The sequence below is a fragment of the Sarcophilus harrisii genome, chromosome 5 (assembly GCF_902635505.1).
Source record: "Sarcophilus harrisii chromosome 5, mSarHar1.11, whole genome shotgun sequence".
Lineage (NCBI taxonomy): Eukaryota > Metazoa > Chordata > Mammalia > Dasyuromorphia > Dasyuridae > Sarcophilus > Sarcophilus harrisii.
In genome coordinates this window covers 224,537,424-224,565,277 of record NC_045430.1, presented here as the reverse complement: position 1 = coordinate 224,565,277, position 27,854 = coordinate 224,537,424, and the positions used below count along the sequence as shown (strand labels likewise).

The window sequence follows — 27,854 nt, the reverse complement described above, 5'->3', positions numbered from 1 at the left end:
TTTCTTTAATTTCAAAAAATGCTGGCAGAATTGAAGATCTCTTATAATATTTCACAGAATGGCAGTCTAGTTCTTTATTATAAGTGTGGAAGAAAATCTTTTTTTTCCCTTTTGGATATGACTCTCAGTTCAAAATTGTAAAATAAGATAGCTGTATTATCTTTTAAATGATTTTTATTGATATCTTTGTTTTGACATTTCCTCCCTACTTTCCTACCCAGAAAATTATCCATCATAACAAAGAGTGAGCAAATCAGTTAAGATGTAAGTAGTGTGCCATACCTGAAGTCCTCCATCCTTGGAGAGAAAGGAGTAAGGTGCATTCTCTCCCCTCTTCTTCAGGATCAACTTTGATGGACATATTTTTTATTTTCTAGAAGGCAAAATTGGTATTCTTAATAATTTTATAAGTAAGGTTTAAAAGAACTTAGACCTTCATTGGAGGTCTAAGAGATAAGAGAGATAAAATAAATCTCTCACTAAAAATATAGGGAACCATTGGGAAGGCGTTCTTAATCATGTGAAATGATTAAACACAGTATGACTCTGAACTCTCCCGTTTCTTCTCTCATCCAGGAACATAGATCTTAATGCTCTCTCTACTTTATCTGGATAAGACCCTGGTTGTGAAAACTGTAACTCGGCATGTTCCATTAGGGGAGATATAGAGGACTCTACAGCTCTTGTCCCTAGGCCAGAGAGCTAGAAAAGTTGACTAGAGCATGTCCGGAGTCTATCGGGAAGGGACAAAGATCTTTCCAGGAAAGAGAAGGTATTATGTTAGTATCCAGGAAGAGGAGCAGGTCTTCCCCATCCAGGGAAGAAACTGGAGTTCTCAGTAGGCTTCTGATGAAAAGGCAGACCTGATGTAAGCCAGAGGGCCTTAATGGTTCGAGGAAGGCATTTCTGCTTCTGAACTTTCAGTGCCTGTTGGAAGCTCTGCTTGAAGCCTGTAACCAGCAGCAATCCTAAAGCTTCCCAAGGCTGCCTCAGCAGAGGCTAATGTGTTTTAAAACAAACTACTTTGTCACTTTAAAAAAAAAAAAAAAAAAAAAAAAGCAAAACCACAGTAAGGGGCAGACTTAGTGACTCAGTGGTTGAGCAAAGTTCTAGACCCAAGTTCAAATTTTGCCTTAGACCTAGACACTTCCTAACTATGTGACTCTAAGCATGTCACTTCACCCTGTTTCCCTTGTTGTCTGAGGCCACATTTGAACTCGGGAAGATAAGTCTTCTTGATTCCAGGACCAATATTCTATCCACTGAACCACCTATAACAATTGAGTGGCCAACCTTTTAATGGGGCAAAACTAATGTTTTGTGAATATATAAAATATATAAAAACTTATATGTGGGAGCAGTGCCATGTCTTCCTTAATTCTGAGTCACCTTGAGATCTGTGATTATATCAACACTCTTATCTACTTAATGACTATATGTTTTAAAATATATTCCCTTGTCACTTTACACATACACATACACACATATATACAAACACACAACATCCTTTTGTTGCATGGCAAATTTTTTTTTCCTCACTTGAATTTTTTCTAGTTTTAGGGAAAAACCAAAACCAGTTGCTTTCTGGTACATTAAACTTTTATTTGGAAAGACATTTTTATTCTGCTATCTTCAATAGCTCTGTATTTTCCCCTTGCAGAAAACCACAATTCTTTTGTGGAAAACTTCACTTTCATTTCATATTCAAAGGTTGGTATAATGTTATTGTAGTTCAGTTTGGTTTGTGGGAAGAACTATTATAATAAAATGCAATAGATCTTCACAAATGTCTTTTTCCCTTTATGTAAATTCATATATGCTTTTTAAAAAACCAATTGGCAGACACCATTGGGATTTCTGAATAATTTAGTGTTATTATTTCTGTCAATAGATATACCCATCATTTCTCATTTCGGCTATAGCTTGTCATCTTAAAATGACTGTTAGGTTGGCAGTATGTTTTCTTCTTTGCTGTTACTTCAAGCTGCCAAATTTACATGTAATGCTTGGGTGTCCACTGACTTTCCTAGTTTCATACTTGATCTTGATTCCTCAATTTAAAATGGGGGCTTTTGCTAAGCAATGTTTCTTATTCTTTTTAATCCCAAAGTAAACGGGAAGGAAAGAATGTGTTGCAGATGGTTTTATTGAGCTCAGATGCAAGGAACATAGTGTTTAGAGGAACTGGCTTCACGTATGTTCCTTGCTCCATATTTACTGTGCGACCTTGAACAAGCTGTTTAAACTTTTGGCCATAAGTTTCTTTACAGTTAAAGAAACTTATGGCCAAAAGTTTAAACAGCTTGTTTAGACTAGAGGGTGTAAAAAATCTCTTCTAACTGAATTTCTGCCTATGTAGACTTAAGAATTCTTATGGTTAATGAAGATTTTTCTTCAACAGTATGAAAATCATACATATGTATATGATATGTATGCAATATAATATAAAACAATATGATATATAAATGTGAACATATAATAAAATACAAATATTATATATCCATATATATGGATATTATATATATACAATATATAAAATAATATAGTGTATCATGCTTAATTGTATATCCCATATCCTTTCTTTCAGATTACAATGAGGTCAAAGAGAAGATTGTTTTTTAATTTACATATTTCTAGCACCTAGTTCAGGGTTTTGCACATAGTTGCTGCTTGAGGAATGTTTCTATCTATGAATGCTAGTGTAGGCTAGAAAGTGATACTTCCCAAAAAAACCTGTTGTATAGTCATGCTGATATATAGCACCCCTTATTCACCTTTCCACTTCCAACTTGTTTTCCTACCTAGTGCTATTCCCTGAAGCACACTTAATTTGGCAGGGGATATGACTGGAAGGAGCCACCTTGTCTTCACTAGCTTTTTGATAAGAAGCATTGAAAGTCTCATTTGACAAAGAAAAGAACTTAGACCAGGAAATCACAATTGAAATGACAACTTGAGATGTGATACTCTTCTATGTGCACTTTATATAAACTTTGCAATGTTGACATAACTAAGGACATGCCATAAATCCAATAGATTCCTCCAAAAATTCCCTTGTTGTTAATGAATTTGATTGAATGAAAATTGCAGAGACTGAACCATCTAATTTAAATTGGTATTTCCAGTACTATCAGTTCTGAGCAAAGACTGAAGACCTGAGAGGAAGGTATTTTGTTGTAGCAACAGATCAGGACATTGCTCATAGAAAACATACTATGTGGTCTCTTTAATGTGGGGTGTATCCATCTCCAAATTCAGTCCAACATCTAGTTTGGTAATGGGGGAAAGAATCATAATTGACAAAATCTAGGAAAATGAGCATTATCACTATTTTCCTAACTTTCCAGCAGTGCCTTTGGGAGGAGTTTGGTTCACTTAGGTAGATTTTCATGAGTTCTGTTCTTGGGCCCCATAAGGTGATCTCCAGTAAGTTATTTTGTCTATTTCTTGGTATAATGCTTATTTGTATAGATGTAGAAAGGAAAGGCAAATATATTAAGTAATAATGAAGCTTATTTAATTAGGATGAGGGTTCTTAAAGTGGAATTCTTGTTTTAAAATAAATAAATATTATATATATATATATATATACGCACACATATGCATACATACTATTAACATGTAATTAACTGACTTTTTAATACTAAATTTTATTTTACAACATAATTATTCTGAAGAATCTATAGACTTTACCAGATATTAAAAGCCTAGGACAGTTAAAAAAAAATTAACAACCTTTGAATGAGGGAGATTTTTGAACTTTAAAGAGATTCATTAGAGCCAAAAAAATTTAGGTGACACTAACCCAATGTGGGTAAAGCAGAAACCTCCATTGGTCCTTTTTCAGTGTCTCTTCTTGATGCGAAGGTGACATCAGGTACAGATCAAGTATCGTCAGGTCCTACCAATCCTAAAGAGGTTTTGAGTAGGATTGTACTTCTTATCTGAGGATCAGCCTGGCTAAATTTGGAAAGACTTATCACCAAAGTTTGTCCACTGGATGAACTTCTTGATCCACGTTGGTTCTTGAAGTTTATTTGTTAAGTCATAAAAACATTGTGATCCACGTGGGTGGATTCGCAATTGCCCATGCTGACAAGATTCTGGATCCTTAAAGTTTTGAAATAAATATAAAGTGGGGGAGGGGAGTTGGGGGGTATTGAGAAGGGGAGGAGGAAGAGATGGGTTCAGAGAAGCAGCTTAGTAATTCCTGCATTTACCTTTCCATGTTAATAATTAGCAATATTTATCTAGTATCTACTTTGTGCCAGATATTATGCTGATAATACAGGTAGACAATCCTTGAGATGGTTGGGGGTTGGGTGGGTTATAACTAGTAGTGTTTTATTTTTCTAAATACATGTAAAGATAGTTTTCAACATTCATTTAATATTCCAAATTTTTCTCTCTTCCTGTCTTACCTCCTCCCTCCCCAAGTTAACAAGCAATTTGATATAGGTTAAATATAATGGGTAAATCCAAATAAGAATACCCTCCCAATTCAGTTTCAGGAAGTATTAAGTACCTGTTATGTCTTATTATGCTAGATGGTAGGTTAGTAGCTGGGATAATTCAGATTAGGGGATGATGCTAAATAAAATTTGATTTTGCAACTTTATTTGTGAGTGTGTTTTTGAATTCTTGAAATTTGAAACACTTTAACATAATAAAATCACACAGAAGACTTAATAGAAGATAGTGGGGCAAATAGCATGAGATGTGTCCATAAATTAAGGTTTTTAAAGAGAAATTCAGTTGTGAGCAATGAGCATTTAATCTTCAGAATACAAGGCCCTATGAAGGACAAAATGATGCCGAGAAGTCTATAACCATAGGAGAAATCACAGGTAGAGTTCCTCATGTGGTTTGTGACAGCTTTTGAGGGGAGGAAGCTGGGGATAATGGTCCAATCTGGTAACTTCCTATTTAATCTACTTAACTTGCTAAAGAGGTGCTTTATTTATTTCTAGTGAAGGAGTATAGTTGTCAGCTCCCCTTAATCTTGCAGCCCTTAGTCAAAATGTTGGTTGCCCTGCCCTAGGTTTGGTTTTGTAATGTGTCTAGTTTTATCTCTTTGTTCCATAGTTTGTTTTAGGAATAGAAAGCTACCCTTTGGAGGTAAGTACCAGTTTCAATCCAACTTTCTCTAGTGGAAGTGATAGTCCTTCTATAGGGGAAAGTGAAGGAAGGTAATTAAATGTTTCTGCTTAAAAGGTCTTCACTTCTGGCTCTGTCTGGGCTAAATGCCAAATAGAAGCCAGCAGGAATAATAATCACAAAAGTGAGAGGTTGAAAAGATTTGCTAATGTTTAACTTCAGTATGAATTATCTACCTTCTGACAACCTAGATTTGGCCATATCTGAAGCTCAGAAGTGTCATATAATCACTTCCTAGAATTTCAGACAGCAAGATATAGATTGGGAGACATTTTGGAGATCCTGTGGAGGGAGTTAGATGGCCCAAAAGATAGAAACTGGACTTGGATTCAGAAGGGCTCCCTTCAAATCCTTCTTTAGACTTTTACTAGCTAAATGACCTGTCAGCCTCAGTTTTCCCATTTGTAAAAGGGGGATAATAAAAACATCTAATTTCCATTTGCAAAAGAGAGGTAATAATAGCATCTATTCCATCTAATAAATCATAAATGTTATGGTTGGTGCTTTATCAGGGTTCGTTATTCTATTAGGTAACTAGGCTGTGTAGTAAATAGAGGGTTGGACTTGGCATCAGGAAGATCTGAATCAAAATCCTGCCTCAGACACTTAATACTGTGTAACTGGCAAGACACTTTATCTGAGCCTCAGTCTTCTTATTTGTAAATATAAAGATAGTAATAGAACTTAACTCACTGGGTTGTCGTGAGGATCAAATAAGAGAAAATATTTAAAGTATTCTGCAAACCTTAAAATACTAAGTAAATGCTAGTTATTTTTATTATAATTTAATATAACTGCCCTCATCCTGCTGATGAGGAAGCGAAGAGCTAGAGAAGGGAAGGGGCTTGTTTATGATCACCCAAATTCACAGAGATAAGGTTTGAAGGGAGGTCCTTTGGACCCCAATCCAAAGTGCTTTACTTTATACCAAAATGGCATTATTTTATTTCTCTTTATTCCCTCTTTTCCTTGCCTGTCTAATAGAGACTGAAATTTGTGGTGCATATATGCCAGGGGTCCTCAAACTTTTTAAATAGGGGGCCAGTTCACTGTCCGTCAGACTGTTGGAGGGCCGGACTATAGTAAAAACAAAAACTGTTTTGTGGGCCTTTAAATAAAGAAACTTCATAGCCCTGGGTGAGGGGGATAATCGAACTCAGCTGTTGCATCTTAACCTCTGGCCGTAGTTTGAGAACGCCTGATATATGCTAAGAGAAATAAGATGCTAATAGTTTCAAAAAATTCAACAGTCCATGGAGGCTCTGATTTGGGCAGATTCCTAAGTCATCAAAACAGAGTTGGAGTTTCCAGGGCCCAGACTTCTGAGGTTTGATGATAGCCTATATAATGTAACTAAAGGTAGAATTACAAGCATGATCAACACAAAGCCAATGTTCAGCTATCACTGAACTTTTTCTTCCTCCTCCTCCTCCCCAGAGAAATGCAGGCTGCGGGCTACTGGACAGATAGCCCATGGAGTTCTGGAGCAATAGATCTCCAAGCTTATGGTAACTTGAGTCCTGGCAGCAGGAGAACCACTTCCCATTACTCAATAGTCTGTTGTATGGCTCTGGAAGAAGCACAGACTTTGTTATCAAATGGCTAATGAAGATGTTATTGGAAGCTGCTTTCTAACTAAACTGGCTAGGAAGGCTTTAGAACTTGATCTCTATTAATAGTGATGGGCAATTAAGGAATACTGGAGAAATCAGAAAATAGAGTAGTTGGGTTTTCATAAGTATGAAAACAGAACACATTGACAGATCCATAAGCATAGTCTGAAATTCAAAAACCAAGCTGTCATCCAGACTGTTGTTTATAATCATATAAACTATAATAAAAAATAACACTTATGCAGTTGTTAAATACTTAGAATTTTGGGGGGCAATTTTTTGAAGTGGATAGTGTGATAGTCCTTTTTATACAGATGAGGAACCTGAGGCTTAAAAGTTAAAAGGCTAGCATCACTTGAGGTAGGAAGGTCTGAATTGGAGCTCAGGTCTCTTAACCATAAATCTAGTGCTGTTTCCATCAATCCACACTGCCTCTCATCTCCTGCTGCTGGGATATTGTATGTTTGATCCCATTCCAGTCTGGATTATACTTCTGCCCTTCCTCCTTTCAGCTCTAAAACACTCTGCTGTGTGTGTGTGTGTGTGTGTGTGTGTGTGTGTGAGAGAGAGAGAGAGAGAGAGAGAGATTGAGAGAGAGAAAGAGGAGAGAGAGAGAGAGAGAGAGAGAGAATATGAATATGAATATGAATATGAAAGGAGGGGGAGGACAGACAGAAACAGAGAGGAGAGAGAGAGTGAAAGAGAGAGCAAGCCTGAAACTGTATGTCTATGTGTGTGCTTGATGATTTGTTGCTTGTTTCATGTGTTTGTTTTGTCTCTCCAAGAGACAAATTGCTAGTTTAGGACATAATCTCCCTGATCTTTTTTTTCTTTCCCCCTTCCCCTTCTTTTAAACACAAATACAGGCTTCTTCCTCTTTACTCTAGGGATTCATTTAACAGCTGTTGTAGCCTGGCTCCTGATTGATACACACTCAAACTAAAATTCAAGACATATTTGATTATATAGAAATTGATTTGGGACATTACTCCTGGCTAATCTTTAACTCATTCTCCAATACTTCTGCCTTATAGTGATTCTTGAAACTAGTAAGCTCAAGCTTTGATTTTGATGTCTAAGTTTCACATTGGGGAGTATTTTCTCAGCCCTGCTATTACTTTTGGCTATGTTTAAATACCCACTTAGGAAGTGCTACATAAAGATTTAATGCTTTAGTTCATTCAAAATTGGATGTAGTTAGCCTTTTGTATGGTATTATGGGTAAAGTACTAAATTACGACATTTGTAGATGGGCCCTCTGAACTGACAAATCATTTAAATCCTCTTCTACTTCCCATATCCATTCATTTACCACCTCCTCTCAATCCTACCTCTGAAATTTTTCACCTACATTTCTCCTTTCCAATCTCCTTGTTCTTCCTGCCCACTCTCCCCCATTCCCATGGTTGTCACCTTAATTTAGTCCTCTTATTACTTTTTGCCTGGATGTTGGCAGTTGCCTCCTAACTGGTTTAACTGCCTCCACTCTTCTCATTTTACAGACAGGAAACCTGAAGCCAGGGGAGGTTAAGAGGCTTGCCCCAGATCACATGTGTAGTTAGTGGCTGGGCTGGGACACAGATTATGGTGTTATCTGTACTCCAGAACATGTTCATCCCATTTCCTTTTACACTGCCCCATCTTAAAAAACAAAAACAAACTCCTACCCCCTAGAACAGCACCCTACAACAAGAATTAATGGCCTTGATTGGGATTTTATAAAAGGGTTTCTCCCATTACAAAGATATAACTAAACACCATAATTTTCCTCATCCTTTAACATAATCATAGATATTTAGGGGGTTGTAGTGGAATCTCTTAAGCTTATGTTAAGTTTTAGCAAATTAAATATTCCTTTGAATATGATGCAAGTGAAAAAAAAAGTTCTTTTTATGCTTATTGGGCACCCACTACTCTGACATTAATTTTGAAGATTTAAAATTGCTTGGACTTTTTATATACTTTATAAATTTGTTTTTGGATGTAGCCAAACTGTCAAGTAAATATCAACTTTTTTTCATTTTAGTCAAAATATAAAGCTGTGCTACTCTGGATTGTTTTATTTTTGTTATTGTTATTTTAAATTGGAATGCTATATCACATGCTTTCTTTTAAAAATTATTATTGCTATAAATAATAAAGCAATAATTAAAATATGTTATATTGTAATATTGAGGCATTGTGGCATATAATAGCTGAAGAGTTGTTCCCTGATCTTCTCTGTATCCCTTCCCCACACCAATTCTCTAAAACTACAGAGTTTGCCACTTTGGGAACTCCCCACAATGATGAAGGCATAAGTCCAGGCTAATAATTCTGCTTTCTGTTCTCTTTCTCCTGTTCCTCAGAGTTCCTATTTGATGAGTTTGTAATAAAAAGTTAAACTGATTCTGACTTTCCGAACTCAGTGAGACTTGTAAGTGTATAAAGCTCTTCTATATTTTATTTTTTGTTTTGTTCATGATCCTGTCAGGTTAAGCTTGGAAAAATAAAAGCTCCAAACTATTTTAGAAAGAACATGTTTGAATATGTTTGGTCTCCATCATTTTTAGATTATTTTGCTTCATGAATGTTCTAACATGTCAGAAATCTCAAATGACTTAGTCAAAATTTCCTTCCTTTGAGGGATAAGAAATTTGTTAACTGTCTCTAGTTTTCATTTGTTTCAGAAGTAGATTTGTAAATTGTTTGAATTTATACAAATTACATGTTCATATTATTTATTAGTTTCCCCTTAATAAATACCCTATGGGCATAGATAATATTTATATTTATAGTTTAGAATTGTAATTTAATCAAGCAAGCATTTATTAAACACCTAGTATATGCTAGATCCTGGGACTATAAAGATAAAAATGAAACTAACTGTTCCTGTCCTCAGATGACTTACATTCTATTGGAGGAGACACACACACACATACTCTCTCTCTCTCTCTCTCTCTCTCTCTCTCTCTCTCTCTCTCTCTCTGTGTGTGTGTGTGTGTGTGTGTGTGTGTGTGTATATATATATCCTTTAAGCCATTCTTCTGCTTGAAGTTGGCATTGTACCATGGTTAAAAACCTGCTGTAGGTCATCAATTTCAGACCTTGTTAAGATGAGGCATGTATATCAAAAGTGAAAAAGTAAAATATTTATTAAATATTAAATTGGTTCATTTTTCCACAAACTGGTAATCTTTAAAAAAAATTTTGGAAAAAAGTGATAATTTTGTGAGACTTTAAAGGACTTGTGGTTTTGTCATTCATTTTACCCTCTCTACTTATACAAATCAAAACCATTTTGCTGTTGTAGAAAATTAAGTTGTGATGACTCAGAAAATTCATAATCTGGAGTGAATCTGTTGGTGATGAACCCTTTGGAACTTTTCTGGGCTGCTTCTCAGCAAATATATAGTTAATTTTCAGACCTATGCTTGAAGTCCTTCCAGGACCTGCTGGAGCTTGTAATACCTTTGAATAACCTTTGAAACTCCAGAGTTAACTTTAAGTTCGTTGAAGACATTAATGCTCAAAATAAGAAACAAAGTTCAAATCTAGCAAATACCTTAATCTAAACATGATCATGGTGTTTTGACCTAATTCTGTACAAAAATCGATCATTTGGAAAGGCCAGAGACTAGTTGTCATGTCGGCTCTCAAGTACTTACAGGACAGCATTAGAATTTTCTAATAAAATCTTCCTTATATTGCACTGAAATCTGGTCTCTGTAACTGCCCATCTTAATTCTGCCCTCTTGAGGTCAAAGAGGAAAAGGATTCCTCATCCATTTTGCAGCATTTATTTGCAACTGAAATTTTCCTGTAAGCTAATATAGTTGCTTCAGCTATCTTTTTGACATAATCCTTGGACATTCTCCAGTTTTGAGTCTGGTACTCTTAAAACTTGAGCACAGTAGACTGGGTGTCATCTAACCAGGAAAGAATATATGTCATTTCCTTTGTTCTGGTCATATTTCTGTTAATGTGATCTAAGATTAGTTGAGCTTTTTGGCAGCCTGATCGTGTTTTATTGAGCTTCTGGTCAAGTAAAATTGCTAGATTTCTTTCTGTCACTCAATGTTAAGCTATGTTTTCCTATTCTGTGGTTGGCCACCTGATTTTATGAATCTTAGAGGAGGACTTGTATAAAAGTGAAATTAAAAAAACAGAAATGCAGATATTGAGATATGCTCAATATTTTTGTTGTTTTTATATTTTATTATTCATTTTAGCTGCTCTTCCCAGCTTTATTCTATCTGAAAATTTGACAGTCACTTATATTTCCATCTTCCTCTTTCATGAATGTTTTCTTGATCCCCTTTGATGAAAATAACCCTTTTCTCCCCATATTTCCCATAATATCCTATCTGACCTTTAACACTAAGCACATTCTGCCTTGTGTTGCATTTGGTTTTTTGGGGTGTTAGACGAGAAGCAGCAACTCAAATACTTATTGGCTCTCTCATTATGGGAAAGTCCAGTAACCTCAGGGTTGTTTTTTTTGTTGTTGTTGTGGTCTTTTTAAAAATAGGGATAATGGTACTCTTATGTTATCTGTCTCATAGATTTTCTGAGGCAAGTACTTGGCAAGCTTTATAATACTTTGTAAATATGAGTCATTATCATAAGCCCTTTGATAGCAGAGACTTTTTAAAAAACCTTTTATCCACCAAATCTAGCACAGTATCTTTATTTGTAGCAAGCACGTAATTAACATTCATTTGAATTATAATTTTTTGTCCAGTTTTAGTCCAGATCAAGGACAGAGTACCCTGACATACCATTGAAAACTTCCTTCCAGATTGATATTTATTAGTTAATCAATACTTCTATAGTACAGTTCTATAGAACAGTACACTAGGCTGTATTAATCCACTTAACAATATTCTCAGTATTGTTATTTCTCTATTTTGTCTACAAAGATTACCTTGAGAGATTTTGCCAATTCAAATATATTATCTTTGAAAGAAAGAAGGAAAGAAGGGAGAGAGGGAGAGGGAGAGAGAGAGGGAGAGGGGGAGAGGGAGAGAGAGAGGGAGAGGGGGAGAGAGAGAGAGAGAGAGGGAGAGGGAGGCAGGAGGGAGAAAAGAAAGAAAGGAAGGAAGGAAAGAAGAAAAAAAAAAGAGAAACTTTCCCATGACTCATTGAACCCATAGTATACAAATTTGTGCTATTCAATTTTCTGAGGCTTCAAAAACCATTCATTAAATAAAAACCATGTCTAGAATTTGGCAAAGAATCAATGTCAAGTTCACCAATTTGTCTGTTGTGAGAAACTGTCCACCCCCGCTGGTGGCAGAGATATGCAGTATCTTATTGTTTGAATTATAATTGATGTATTCATTATTTACATAGTGACCAAAGATTCATAAATTATTTTCTTCTCAATTATCATGATCAAATCTTTGGCCAAGTTGAAGTGCAGGACTAGTTCATGACAAGGCTCTTTACCCTACACCCTGCTGCCATTTCTATCTCACCACCACTGTGAGAGGTGCTATAAGGACTATATTAGAAATACAAGAAAGCATTCTTCCTGTTTTCAAAGAATTTACAATCTAGATAGGGTGATGCAAAAAATATCAAATAACACAAATGTGAAATAATAGTATGGGAACCAGATAACAATACAAAACCACTTCAGAAGTAAAGACAGATTATTATTACTACTAATTCTAACAATAGGACAAGTAATAAATATTGAGAGAATAAACATAAGCAAAGAGGAAATAAAATGATCAGTTTTTGCAGATAATATGATGGTGTAATTATAGATCAGTAGAGTTCTGTGCCTGGAATCAGGAAGCCCCTGAGTTCAAATGCAGCCTTAGACAGGTAGTATCTGTGTGACCCCAGCCAAATCACTTGATGCTGTTTGCCTTGATTACTAGAAAAGGAAATGGCAAGCTACTTCAATATCTTTGCCAAGAAAACTCCATGCAAAGTGTGATTATGAAGAGTTGAACACGATTGAACAAAAAGAGACAACTAAAATTATTTGAAATAATAACTTTAGTAAAGTAGCAGCATATTAAATGTTCTCACATAAATGGTGGGACAGTCTATTTCCTATAAAACCCAAGAACAAGTCAAATCAGCAAGCCTTAATACCTACTATATGCTAGGCACTGTGCTTAGTACTGGAAAAGCAGGAAAGCATTTCTATTCAAAATAACAACAAAAGGCATAATACATTTAGGAGTCTATTTAAAAGGTCAACATAGAAAACTATGTACATATATCATGTTTGTAATATAAACAGTAGGTAGTTTATTCTCCCCAAAATATCAGAACAAAAGGATCCATCTGTGCAAAAATATATATAAACTTTTTTGGTAATAAACAGCTGGAAACAGTTGGGAAAAGACTGAACAAATTATGATACCATGGGACATTATTTCTCAGTGAGAAGTGATGGAAGAGATGATTTCAGATAATTTATGAAGTGATACCAAATGAAGTGAGAACCAAGAATAAGAACTATTTATACAATAACAGCATTATAAAGAAAAACAATTTGATAAGATTTAAAAACTTTTTTTGATAAATTCAGTGGCCAACCATGATCCTAAAGTATTGGTGATAAAACATACTATCCTCCTCCAGACAGTTAAAGACAAGAATGAATATTTTTCAGACATGCCTAATGTGAGGATTTGTTTTCCTTGAATATTGAGAGAATTTCAGGCAGCCCTGTTTGTAGTGGCTAGAAACTGGAAATTGAACGAATGCCCATCAATTGGAGAATGGCTGAATAAATTGTGGTATGTGAATATTATGGAATATTGTTGTTCTGTAAGAATATTCCTTGTATTTGAATACAAGGATTTTCTTTCTTTTTTTTTTTTAATTTTTAAAGGGAAGGGAATTGGGAGAGAAATGAAGTTAATATAATAAAGAAAAAGTTTTTTAAAATTAATAAAATTTCGGAATTAAGGTTAGGAAACTGAAAATAGACACAACTTTGAAAATAATTTGTTGAATTTCTTATACTTGGAAAGAAGAGCAAAGTATGTACAGATTTGTAATTTTATGTACTTTTTTTTTAAAAAAAAAGAAGAAACCAAAAGAACAAAGATAACATAGCATCAGAGATGGCAGAAAGTATTTATTAGGTGTAAATTAGTTATGTAAAGATTGCCATAAGAAATAAGTAATGTGGGATGTGGGAAAACTGGAACACTGATGCATTGTTGGTGGAGTTGTGAACAGATCCAACCATTCTGAAGAGCAATTTGGAACTATGCTCAAAAAGTTATCAAATAGTGCATACCCTTTGATCCAGCAGTGTTTCTACTGGGCTTATATCTCAAAGAGATCATAAAGAAGGGAAAGGGACCCACATGTGCCAAAATGTTTGTGGCAGCCCTGTTTGTAGTGGCTAGAAACTGGAAATTGAACGAATGCCCATCAATTGGAGAATGGCTGAGTAAATTGTGGTATGTGAATATTATGGAATATTGTTGTTCTGTAAGAAATTACCAACAGGATGATTTCAGAAAGGCCTGGAGAGACTTACATGAACTGATGCTGAGTGAAACAAGCAGGGCCAGGAGATCATTATATACTTTAATAACAAGACTATACAATGATCAATTCTGATGGACCTGACCATCCTCAGCACTGAGATGAACCAAATCAGTTCCAATTAATCAGTAGTGAACAAAAGTAGCTACACCGAGAGAAAGAACACTGGGAAATGAGTGTGGACCACAACAAAGCAGTTACACTCTTTCTGTTGTTGTTTGCTTTCTTCCAAGGTTATTTTTACCTTCTTTCTAAATCCAATTTTTCTTGTGCAACAAGATAACTGTATAAATATACATATATATACATATATATGTATATATATATATATTGTATTTAACACATACTTTAACATGTTTAATATGAATGGGACTGCCTGCATCTAGGGGAGGAGGTGGAGGGAAGGAGGGGAAAAGTTGGAACAGAAATGTTTGCAAGGATCAATGTTGAAAAATTACCAATGCATATGTTTTGTCAATAAAAATATAATAGTAATAAATAAGTAGTATGAACTCAAATTGGGTTTTGGGACGAGGAAGGAAAGATGGTATGTATGATTTTTCCTTTTGAGAATGAGAGAATTGGAAGGTAGAAGAGGGAAGTGGTTTATGAAAGGGTAGACATAGTAGTAAACTTAAAAGTTCATAAGAATTACGTTCAAGTTTCTCATTTTCTAAATTCTATGGAGGTTACAGCCATGGATATCTGAGGATTTTGCTGAAACAAGCAGTGAAGCAATAAGATGTTCACGCATCTCTTAACTCTCTCACAAAAAAAATGGTTCATCTTACTTTTGCAGTTGCTGGTATCTGGGCTGGCTTATTTAGAACCACAGATTCAAAGAATAGGAAGAAACCCCAGACCCTAGAGATTAGTAGGGAGTCAGATAAGAATTCCCTCTACAGCAGTAGTGTCAAATTTAATAAGTATCCCTAGGGATGTATATTGACTTTGATTTAAAAAATAATATGATCTATTTTTTATAGCATTTTGTTCATTTTGTTACCTTTCAATTTACATTTTTATTTGGTTTGGACCATACTTAGAAGTATTATAGATAGCATCTTTGATCCCTCTGTTTTATGATCCCTTACAAATGATCATCCCATCTGTGCCTGAAGACCTCTAGTGATAGTTAACCCACTACTTCCTGCAGCAACTTATTTCATTTTTGGACAGCTCTATTTATTAGAAAGATTTTTCTTGTATCACCTATTGGTTTTGGTTCTACCTTCTAGGGCCAAACAAAGCAAATTTAATCCTTGCTCCTCTTGACCTTCCTTAAGATACTTGATCTAGTTCTCCCTAAATTCTTTTCCCTAAGTGAAATATTTCTTGTTCCTTCAACTAATTCTCCTATTGTATAATTAACTTTTTCCTTGGACATTCTGTAACCTGTCAATGAAAAGTGTTCTTTCTAAAGTTTTCATTTGTCAGTGCACTTCTCCTATCAACATGGACTCATAAGTGCAATGAATTGGAAAGAGCAATTTAATGATGGTTGTTAAAGAGTTTTGTTTGAATCTAATATTTGCTATTTACTGATCTTAAATTGGGCCTCAGATTTCTTATTTGTCAAATGAGACATTAGACTAGATTTCCTCAGCATCCTCTCATCTGTAAATCCACAGTCTTCTGATCCATTGTTCAGACCTGAGAGATAGTTATGTGAATGACCTCATTCTTCGGTGATTTATTTAAGTAATTCTTATTTAAGTAATAATCTTGAATGGCCCTTGTTCTATCTCCCCTTCCCTTAGGTGAGATCCTCTTCAGTACTTTTATGAATGAAATGGAATGGATGAAAGGAAAGCCATTTGAGGTAGAAGGATGATCATTTTTTAAGATAATAGTACTGGCTTCTGACAACAGGTGGCAGTGATGTCTGAAGGGTTGACAGCCCTTAAGATGCCATTCATCAGCTGGGCACAGAAGGAGTTCAGGTATACTGAGCCCTTGGTATTTACCATCAATCTTTCCTGCATAGGGCACAATTAACCTCCTGCTAAGAAAGTACTTGATAAACAAAAATCTAAGAACAAACAATATTTGTAATGTCTATTCCTTGAATAATGAATAAATATATCATGAATTTATAATAAAGGTCTTAGATTTTGTTTTGGCTTATTTACCAACACACTTAAAGTTGTTTAAATTCCTTATAATTCTTCATATCACAGTCTTGGGTCAGGAAGTTGGAATAATCAAAATACCTTGACTAAGAGCTTGTGAACCAAGTCCTTTTCACTTAGAGAAAAGGAAAAATGATTCAGTTCTTAACTCAGTCACATCCAGTGCTGTTGAAAAGAAGACAAGGGAGCATTTTTAAAGTGCCTACTGTGAGCAGTGTGTTGTGCTAGGCACAGGGAGAGATGCGTCATTTAGGGAAAAGTTTTATAATTTAATAGTGAGATTGAACATAATAATCAGAATTTAAAAAGCCAAACAGATGTCTCAGCCTTCATTTTGCATAAGGGTGGATTAAGTTTCAATGTCAGCATAATAGTTTTTGTGGTTGCCAAGGTACATAGAACTTTGCATTATTCATGAAATAGAATAACTTTAATTGACAGTGTCTGACCAAGGTGTGTCTCAATGATAAACTTAGTCAATATGTAACCTGAAAATAAATTCCTAGTTTTTCTGAGATTTGGACTTAATATCCACTCAAGTATAAATGAATAACCAGCAAATAAAAATGCTTTTGCTTTCATAGTTAATATCTGTTTAGTAGAACTCTAGCAAATTGGAAATGGGTGGGAAGTTTCAGTATGACTGGATTGAGATGAATAGTTTTGGCTTGGATCCCATTGATCATTTGGAGACGATAAAAAAAAAAATCCTGGTGGTTTTAGTGGTTTTACTTGTTTTGATGGAACTTTCCTTCAAGAAATAATAGCTATAACCAGAATGGTCATTCAGAAAGAGCTGACTTTTAAGTTTATTATGTTGAACTTGGTGTTTTATGATATTTTTATGTTTGCAAAGTGCTTTCTATATATTATCTCATTTAGTGCTCCTTCTACAGCTTCAAAGAGTTGTTTTGGATTGTTATTCTTGTTTTTTACAGATGAGGAACTGAGACTCAGAAAGTGGTACAACAGAAAAAGCTCTGACTGTAGAGTCAAAGGACTTTCGTTGAAATCCAGCCTCTAACACTGCCTATATAATCTTGGTGAGTCACTTTGAGTACTTGGATCTTAGTTTTTTCAGATGTTGTTTGAGGGAGCTAGAATACAAAGCTTTAGAAATCCTTTTCAGTTCTACATCTATTATTTTATAAGCAAATGGAAGGGGAAGTTCCTTAAAGTCACATTGCTAGTAAATGGCAGATGCAAAATTCAATCCTAGGTTTCTTGATTCCAAGTCCAGTGTTCTTCCCACCAGACCATTTTATGCTTATATATCCTCTACACTTTGGGGTTAGATAGTATCTGGACCATTGGAAACACAAAGATTAGCTTACTACTTGGGATACCAAGAAAAATGGCTGTTGGACAATATCAACTGTCTATTGGATATTGAATATCTCACATACATTTAAAACTCAGAATTCTATCTTTGCCTGTCCCCATCTCATGCTCTTAATTTCTGCAGGGCACCTCCATTTTCCCATTACCCAGATTCTTCTCAAGAAGCATCCTCTCTGATCTTTTATTTTCTCTTCTTTCCATATGCAATCTTTTCTCTCCATATCCAATCAGTTACCAAGGCTTGTAAGTTCTACTTCCATCTATATATATATTGCATCTTTTTATGCCTTTATCAACCCTTAGTTCAAACCAAAAATTGATTTCTCTGCATCTAGTATCTCCCTTCTTCAGTACATCCTCCATAGAGCTGCCAAATTGATATTCCCATTAGACTTGTATTCCTTGAGAGAAAGCACTGTCTTTTGCCTTTTTTTATTCCCCAGCATGGTACCTGGCACATGATGGGCATTCAATGCCTTTCTATCATTTTCTTCCAAACCTTTGCACAGATTCTTTCCCATTCCTGGAATACACAGCCTCCTTACTATTACCTCTCACTATTACCTTCAAATTTCTTAATGTGTATGGCTTTGGTTTGAATTGGGCCTTAGCTTCCTCTTTTGCAACTTGAAAAATTTGGACTTTATTTCTCAAAAATATCACTTACTCCAGCCCAAGTAGGGTTCTATCTTCCAGCCCCTCTTAAACAGGTTTTTTTTTTTGTTTTTTTTTTTTTTTTTACCATAAACTCATTGTACTCTCATCACACTCCTTGGGGGAAAGCAGCTAATCACAAAATTGAGAGGTATTAGTGAAATATCTGTAATTATAGTTTAGAGAGATTTTCTGTATCCTTAGGCAATGTGTTAACTTGGCATTATCCTTATTTTAAGTAGGCAAATCAGAAATTAAGGTTAAAGAAAGACAGTAGGATTGGTGAATATAAGCAATGCATGACAAAGATCAAGCCTTGGACATGATAGAATAGTTTTAATTTTTTAGTTGTAACTGATTGTTCTAGAATTGATCTGGTCTCCATATTTTTGGAAAAAAGAAATGAGACTGGTAAAAATTTTCCAAGGACTTTTTTGGGGGACGTTAAAAAGAGAAACTTTACCTGGATTCTCAAATGTCTGCTTGAATTTGTAGTTTTTCTTTAATGTTTTAATTAACCCCAAATAGATGCATAAATCTATAAATGAAGCTTGGATTAAGAGAAGATTAAGGTTTGTTTGGTTTTTTTTGTTTGTTTGTTTGTTTTTGAGAAATTTGAGGGAGATGTAGGGAAAAGGTAAGAAAATATGCTCCATGATAATGATTATACCACCCTCTGCTGTCATCTTCCACCCTCCAAGCCAAGCTCCTGCCTTCTTCAATGTCTTTGAATATTTTCTTCAGAACCCCCAACTATTATAGTCTTCCTTGAGGACTTCAGGATTTAGATGAATGAACATCCTAACCCCAGTTCATCAGTTTCCTCAACCTCCTGACTTTATCTCCATTCTGCCAAATTATTGGAGTGATTATACTTTGGAATTCATCATTCAGAAATAACTTCATATTTAAGATCCTGAATTTCAATCATAGAAAACAAAGAGTTTTCATTGAGCACTTAAAGCCTTCTTGTAATCTAGCTTCAGCCAACCTTGATTATATTATGACCCTTTATCAGATTTTACGTTCCAGGCAAAATTAACTCCTAATTCTTTTCCACTAAATAGTATTTTATTTTTCCTAATTAGCATGTAAAGATAGTTTTCAACATTCATTTTTGTAAGATTTTATGTTCCAGAAACATTTTCATATTGGTCATGCCATGAAAGAAAAATAAAAGAAAAAATAAAACAAAAGGGAAAAGCCATGAGAAAGGGAGGGAGGGGGGAGATAAAAATAATATGTTTTCCTCTGCATTCACTCTCCATAGTTGTTTCCCTGGATATGGCTGGCATTTTTCTGTCTCAAGTCTATTGGAATTGTCTTGGATCAATGTATTGCTGAGAAGAGCCAAGTCTGTCATAATTGATCACCACACAATCTTGCTATAGTTGTGTACAAAGTTCTCTTGATTCTGCTCACTTCATTTAACATCAGTTCATGTAATTCTTTCCAGGAGTTTCTGAAATCAGCCTACTCATCATTTCTTATAGAACAATAATATTACATTACATTGAAATATCACAACTTATTCAGCCCCAATTGATGAGAATCTACTCTATTTCCAATTCTTTGCCACCAAAAAAACTAATACAAATATTTTTTGCACATGTGGGTCCTTTCCTCTTTGGGGTGATACTGGAAACCTAACTCTTGCCTCAACCTGTATCTTCTCAGCTATGTATTCTCACTAGCCTCTTGTCTAGTATGAACTTCATCTACATTTTGGCCCATTGAAATCCTCTTTTTCTCTATGATCCAGCCTCCATGAAACCTTTCCTGAGGCCCCAACTAAATTGGATTTCTCTTCCTTCAGATTTTCTTAAGTATTTTTTCCTGAATTTGTCCTTTGCTCCTTTTTTCATACTTTACCTATTTCCGATTTTTTTTCCTGATTCCACTCTGATTGTAATCTCCTTGAGAGCAGTGCCCATGCTCTTTTAGAGGTTGTGTATCATAGTGGATAGTTTGGGGGTTGTAGTTCTGATACCTTAGTTTCATCACCCAATATCTAGTTGACTGTGGACAAATTTAATTTTCTTTGTTACTGGAATAATTCTATAAGACTTCTCATCAGAGGCCCTGGGTTTAAATTTCAATGCTGCCATATGCTTCCTATGTGAACTTATTCTCCTTGAACCTTAATTTCCTCATCTGTAGAACGGAGTTGGACTAGATGGTCCTTCCAAGCTCTAAATTTGTGATTCTGTGATTTTTGTCATTTTTCATCTTTGCCTATTCAGGAGGTAATTCAACAAGCATGCTTCTTGAATTGAATCCATCATTTGTCCAAGGTCACACAGCTTATATTAAATTTTTTCTCTCTTATATCACACCACACCAGTTTGCAGGGATAACAGTAATCATCAATAATTATATTGAAAAGCTTTTGGTTTACTTTTGGGGTGGGAACAATAAATAGTATAGTATTGGGCATGAAGGTAATAGATAAAATGGTCTTTTTAAAGGAATAAAAAGTGATATTATCCAGTCAGTTCAATAGGTCTTTTGGAGTAATTTGTACCATTCTAGTTAGTTATTCTAGTAATTAGTGGTAGTGGAATTGTGTTGAAAAAGAAAGGCACCTTGAGACATTATTGACTCCTTGGACATAGACTTTTTCTGGAAAGGAAGGAAAGACTTTAAATTAAATTAGTTGTGCTATTGTTGTGCTTTTAATATTATCATCTATAAAATATTCTCCATCTCCAGATAGAGAACTGATGGACTCAGAGTGCAGATTGAAGTATTTTTTTTTAATCTTTTTTCTTTCCTCTTCCCCTTATTCCCACAATGTGTGCAAAATCTGGTGCTTTTTCACCCATTATTATTCACTTGGATGGGAGGCAGGTATAAGGATAGATGGGTGGCTTGCTTCTTTTTAGCTAATGTGGTACAGACCGAATTTCTGAGAATCAGAGGATTTCCATTTGGAAAGGAACCTTGGGAATTGTCTGCTTCAACCTCCTCATTTTGAGGATGAGCAAATGGAGACTTGGCCAGAAGTCACCCCCAGCATTGGAAAGCACATGAGGGAAAATGAATTCAGATCTTGGCTGTGATGCTCACTACTTGTAAGGTTCTGGTTACATTGTAAAAGGAAGGATTGCTAGTTGATAGCCATGCATGTGGTCCTTTGTCAGGACTAGGGTTTAAACTCATGTTTTCTCCAGATCTACTCCATTGTGTATGAACTCTTTTCAGCAGCCAGGTTCTCCTCCACCTCACCCTTATCTCCTCACCTTTATTACCTTAGCTTTTTTCTTCTAGTTTTTACTGAAGCTAAAACCATGACATTAGGAAAGGAATTTTAGAAGGATGAATTAAAATAGATTAGAGATAGATTATGTTTGAAAGTATTTCCCCAGCAACCAATTGAGAAAAACAAGAAAGTGATTAAAGAATTTCTGTCACTGCCTTGGAAGAGCTGATGCAAAGGGGGAAAGTACAAGTTAAAGAACTGTCTAATTTGCCTTTCCAATAAGGAATGGAGACTTTGACTTCATTTGCACTGTGACTTCATAGATAAAACTGGGAAGATAGTTATTAGAACAGTGAAGAGCCTCATGTGTGCTTTCCATTAGAAATTCCTTTTTTAATGCATGGTCAGTAACTGGAACATTTTGCTTAATTCACCTTTCTGGGAGAGAAGAGCCCAATTCACTAGTGACCTCCTGTGGTTTGACCCAGCCTCTTTGGCTACTTCTTTTATTGATGGAGAAAGCAGAAACCATTAACTGAGGTAATAATAACTTGCCCAAATGAGCATACAGCAGAGATTACTCATGGCTCTTGAATTTCCAGTCTGCTCAATGGTCCATGTGCCAAGTCACCCCCCCCCCCCCCCTTTTTGCTAGCTTTATCTCAGGAAGAGGGAGGTGATGAGGAAGAACAGGCTGGGTTGGGAAAGGAGAGTAGTTTGGTTGTTTTCAGCCTAAACCCCACATCCTGTTGCAAATGTCAGTTAAACCTTGGTGTCTACTGCTGCTGGACAAGAATGATCAGGCAAACAATGTCAGATGTGTGTGCTTTGCCTTTGCCTTTTGTAGTTAAGGGTTACAAGAGGTCATCTTGACTGGAAATCTGAAAGGAAAAGAAGTGGTCATTCTGGCAATAGTGGGTCATAAACTTACACTCATTTAAGAGATAAGGAAAAATTGTAGACACTGTTTAAATCAATAGTTTTAGCTTTATTCTTAGAAACTGAAAGAAGTAAATAATCTGTGATTCAGTATGTTTTTGACTTTAGTCTCATAAACTGGAAAGTCCTAAATTTGCAAATTTATTTTTCTCCAGAGCTCTCTCCTATTCATTATTTGGCATTTAAACTCCCTATGCTGTTACTTATTAGAAGTTTCTAGTACTAAGAATCTATTATTTTTAATGTAAAACCCAGAAATCTTAGATCTATTTTCCTGCCCTTCTGGAGGGGGCAGAAGCTATGAGATAACATTTCATTTGGAAAGCATTAGTTAGTGTGATGTTAGAATAGACTTTGGCAGAGGATGGGGGAGTTAATCCCAAATAAATCTCAGACCTTTTAATATTTTATTAGAATATTCATTTTGATCTCAAGAAAATATAGCCAATTGAAATATTGGTAAGATGACTTGGTGCTGTAGTGGAAAGAATACTGCAGTGGTAATCAGGAAACCTTGGTTCAGATACAGCAGGTCTAAGGCCTTGGGCAATCCATTTAACTTTCCTGGGCCCCAGCTTCTCATCTAAGTTTTATATTAATTCTGAGGTCTGGGAATAATAGTGCTCCCCTCAAATCACTTATCCTGCTTCTAACCTAGACCCTGCAGCCTTCCCTTAGGGAAGCTACTCCTATGGATAAGGTGCCAGTGATCCCTCCCAACCACCACTCCTGGGGCAGCCCAACCAGCCCAACTGAACCAGGAGCCAGGGCAGATGGAAATGCCATGTGTCAGGCAAGTCCATTCACTGAGACCATCACATCCTTTCTAGCCCCTAGAGATAGTTTAGGACCCTGAGCCTAAGAATGTTTAAATAGTAATGCCCAACATACCATTGTCCCCACTTCTACCCAGGTCCTATAGCCATTATTGAGAGGAAAAATTCATTTGGAAAAGAAGACTTCTTTTCCCAACAAATATTGACCAGTAGCCATGATATTAAATCCAGGATCCCTGGAAATGGCAGCACTCCCAGGCCACTGGTTTTGCTGTCAGCTCAGTTGTGCCGGTTGTCATCCTGGGAAATAACCCCTGAGGAGATCAAGCAGAACCCAGAAAAGAAAGTTCTGATCATCCCAAACCCTTAGTCCTTTCTGCATTAGAAACTGATATGATTTTATCAGTGGAAATGACAAAGGGGCATTACCATTCACTTTGCCCCCTGTACCTTTAAAGACTGGCAGACCTTTCTATCTGACTTGCATCTCAAGTCTTCTCTCTGTCTCGTTTGTCCCATTAGATGAGGGATTGTCTTACTTTTCTGTTTGTATTCTCAGAACATGGCTTTGCACATAGAAAGCACTTAATAAATTCTTTTTCATTCATTTATAATAACTGGGGAGAGTCCATTCCTGGGTTCATCATAGATGATCACTAAATATGGCAGGTTGAAAATGCCAAACAGTAAATCTTCTCAACCATTCATTGCTATATGTAGGTTTTGTACAGATATAATAGAATAATCATCATGGATTGTAAACTAAAATCGAAAGGAATGCAAGAGACCATCTACTCTAAATACTTTTTACTGATGACTGGGGCCACCCTTGAAAGTGAAGTTATTTGCTTCTCCAGCACTCTGGGTAGAAGCATCAGGGTTCTGATTTGATTTGAAAAGATTAGAACCCAAGACTTCTGGTGCCAGAGCTTGTGTTCTTTTGATAATTAGAAACTTAATTGTATAATATAATGATACCTAAAGTGGGACAGATATAGTGATCTGCCTTTTAAAAAACAATATTTACATTTTCTCCCTTGTTTTTATATAAAATGGGAGCTTGGCAGCTCGGCCACTGATTCAGTATTTGTTTTAGGTAGTGTTATTTAAGCATAAAGGAAGCAAAGAATGTGATCTATTCTGAGTAAGATATGCTTGGTCTTGCCAACCCTTCTTTTGTTAGTCATCTTCAAAAGCACTTGCTCATGATGAGCAAATAATATACCTAACATGCCATATGCAAGTTGAATGTTTTTCTTAGATTTGTGAAAAGATGCATCATTCCAAGAGTCAGGAGACCAGGTTCTACCACTTAATATTTATGTGATTGTGGACAACTCAGCTGAGCTCACTGAGCACCAGTTTTCTTATGTGCAACATGGGAATGATAACAATACAAAGCTTACATTACTTCTCATAGTTGTAGGGGAAATGATTGGTGCACTATGGCCATATAGCCCAGTGTTTAGATCACTTCAATTGGAGTTTGGAACATCTTAATTAAAATTCTGCCTCAGATAATTAGCTTGTGATCCTAGGAAAAGTCAAATAATCTCTCTTTAAGTTCCTTTCCTCATCTGTAAAATGGAGATAGTAGTAATTACCTAGAATCAGAATGGAATAACTTTTTAAAAAGTAATTTGCAAACTTAAAGTGTTTTTATATAAATATTAGCTATTATTATTAACTGGTAAAATGCCAAATGAATCTGAGTTATTTTCATGGTCATTTTGGGTCATAAGGTATTTGAAGAGAAGCAAGGCTTGGAGAGATTTGGGATTTGATGGATAGTTATGCCCTTGGGTGGCTGCCTTTTACTTTTGTACTTGAGAGGAGACCGTGCCTGACTTAAAGGGACAGAGAAGGGAAACAAAACTAAAGCTTTGAAAACTTTGGTTGTGGGTTTGGGCTCTGTAGTGCAAATAGAGATCTTGAAAAGTGAAGCTTCAAAAAAACACATTAGAGGAAAATGAAGGAAAATTAGCAGGCTTTGTTCTGAATGACTCCTGGGATGCTATATTGTCTGCATCAGAATCTTGGTCTAGAAGGAATCTCAAAACCTCATCTGGTCCTGTCAGACTACAGAGAAAAGATTGCTGGATCAAGAATCAAAGAACCTAGATTTGGATTCCAGCTTCAGTTCTTTCTACTTGCATGTCCTTTTGAACAAATCATTTAATCTCTTGGGGTCTGTTTCCTCGTTTGTAAATTGAGGGGGTTGGACCTAATCATTGAGTTCTTTTCCAGTTCTAAATCGAAATCTTTCTGATTGAACTGCTTCATTTTATGGATTAGGAAACTGAAGTCTAGAAAGGTTAAGGGCTTTATTTAAGGTGAAGTCTGGCCTGTTACTGAATCTCCTGGAAGGACCCCAGCTACTTTTTGGTTACCACACACATCCTGTCTGAGCTGTCCAATCTGTCAATGCATAGAATCTATCAGATAAACACTTAGGAATTCTGAGCAACAAGGGGTTTAAAAGATATCAAAGATGTTCATGACCAAAAAAGTATGAGGGTCTAGACTAATCATGTATCAATAACCAGTGATTATAAATGCATAGTTTGTGATTATCCTAATTCACAAGACCTAAGGCTAGGCTGGCCCCTAGTACATTGGATGGAAAGCTCCCTATTGGGGTTTTTAAAGAATGTGAAGGCTCAGGATCTAGTCCTTGGGAGGAAAAGTCCAACTTTGATGAGATCCACGATTGAAAAAACATTTATTGAAGGTTTATTGTGTATCAATCACCGGAGACAGTAAAGATGAGCATTGCCCATTAGGAACCCAGTGTTCCAATAAAGGAAGACAATAAGGAGAAAAGTGGTGATTTGGGATAATTACTATATTTTGGATTATGATTTGGACTGGTGAGTAGGTTGACCAATCCTTTCCAGGTATTATAACAGTATTGATTTGGTTATGCTTCTAGAACACTAAAGCTGGGAGAGAGTTAATACAAAATATCTGAAGGTTAAGATTAAACTATGATTAGAGAGGCTAAACTGATAAAGGATTATTAGATCAGATCTATTGGAGTATTATCTGCCACAAATCATTATTTTCTATGTACAAGTTGGTGAATGGGTGTTTAAATTTATTATTATCATATTAGCACAGTTTTAATTAGTTGTTGAATAAGAAAGAACTGCCAAAGAGGAAAATACACACATTTCTAAATTTGGAAGTATCCTATTTTTTGCTGTAGCTTATATTGAGTCCAGATAGAGTTAATTTAGATGAACTGATTAACATCAAGTAAGAACTCATTAATTTCAAAATTTTCAAAAATTATCTTTTTGTCCTTTTGTGTTTATTTAGTGCCTACTAACTATATGCTTTGGAGGATGTGGGATATAGAGTATATAAGATAAGATAAAACGGTACTCTCCTAGGAATTTACACTGTAATCTTGAGGCATATTCTTTAAAACTAAAGGAGAGGTAGAATTTTCATTTTTGGAAGTGAATCTTTCACAAATAATTTAAACAGATTTATTTATTTTTCTAGATTAATTTTGCAGTTTTTCGATTAAAGCCCTATTCTGAAGCCCCATTGTGGTGTGGAGCTGACCTTGGGTTCCAGAAGGCAATGCCAGCAAAGCGCATGATCTGGTAGGTTTTATCAGACTTTTGAATCCATGAATAATGGCACCATGACTTCAGGGTCACACTTAGCTTGATGCACTAGACCTCATCCTTAGGATACTGGCCATGAGACAATTCCTTTTTTTAAACAAAGCTGCTCACAAAATGTGGAGGGAGGCATACCAGTTCAGGTTTGTATCTATTATCAAGGAAGTTAGTGATGATTTTGGTTAATTTTAGTCACTAGAATTAATTTACTTTAGGTTATTTTTAATATACTTAATAGGAAGACCAAAAACTTGGAAAAATAAAGGTTTTATTTTCAACATATTTTTCTTCATCACCAAATATATTTATTTTAACAAAATATGTTTCCTAATTTACAATTGCTTGATTACCTGAAATATAAATTTTTTAAAAAGAAGAATTTTTGTTGAAAATAAAGAAATTATTTAGACCAAGTTAATAAGGGGGGGAAAAAAGTATTGGTGTGTAGTAAAATTTTCCCCTGGTATCTGCCAACAGAATGCTCTCCTTACTTTCACTATTTGAGTGCCCCATTGGATTGATTGAATTGATTGGTCTAATTCTATCACTGCTATTTTTGAGAGTAAGGAAGAGTCTCCTTTTATCTTTAACCTTTGACTTTCAATCTAGTTCAGTCCTTCTAGATATCTACTTCTGTTTGGGGTCATAAACTCACAAACTCAGCCATTTGGAGTACAAAATCTATCTGCTGTTATTATGTAATGATTTTTAGGGTATAAGACAACATGTCTTCATTTTACAATTCCAAGTAGTTCTGGCTCCAAGCCAACTGACTCTCCCTAAATTCCATAGTTCTTATGAAGCTAGTTCTTTTCTTCCTGATTTTCAACTATAATATCTTAGTCTGTATGGAAATTGTACTCTTATAAATAAAAAGTAAAAAAAATAAAACCAGTGTA

The 27,854-nt window shown here is 35.5% G+C and overlaps 1 protein-coding gene and 1 long non-coding RNA gene across 9 annotated transcripts in view; one reads left to right on the top strand and one right to left on the bottom strand.

Moving 5' to 3' along the window:
* Positions 1-27,854, top strand: part of SVIL (supervillin) — a 254,897-nt gene that overhangs the window by 14,353 nt on the left and 212,690 nt on the right. For 4 of the 8 annotated variants that reach the window (XM_031939766.1, XM_031939770.1, XM_031939771.1 and 1 more), the window contains exons 1-3: positions 15,302-16,219; positions 17,347-17,451; positions 26,831-26,934. The exons of 1 other annotated variant lie outside the window; for it this stretch is intronic. The gene's annotated coding sequence lies outside the window, so the exon portion shown is untranslated. Of the gene's footprint in view, positions 1-15,301; positions 16,220-17,346; positions 17,452-26,830; positions 26,935-27,854 lie in introns of those variants that run through there. 3 more of the 8 variants (XM_031939768.1, XM_031939774.1, XM_031939772.1) reach the window with 3 other exon arrangements.
* LOC116419454 lies at positions 172-4,382 on the bottom strand. Its single transcript, XR_004229768.1, has 2 exons — positions 3,806-4,382; positions 172-373 (listed from the first exon to the last, which is right to left on the bottom strand). It is a non-coding gene; the product is annotated as an uncharacterized LOC116419454 (long non-coding RNA).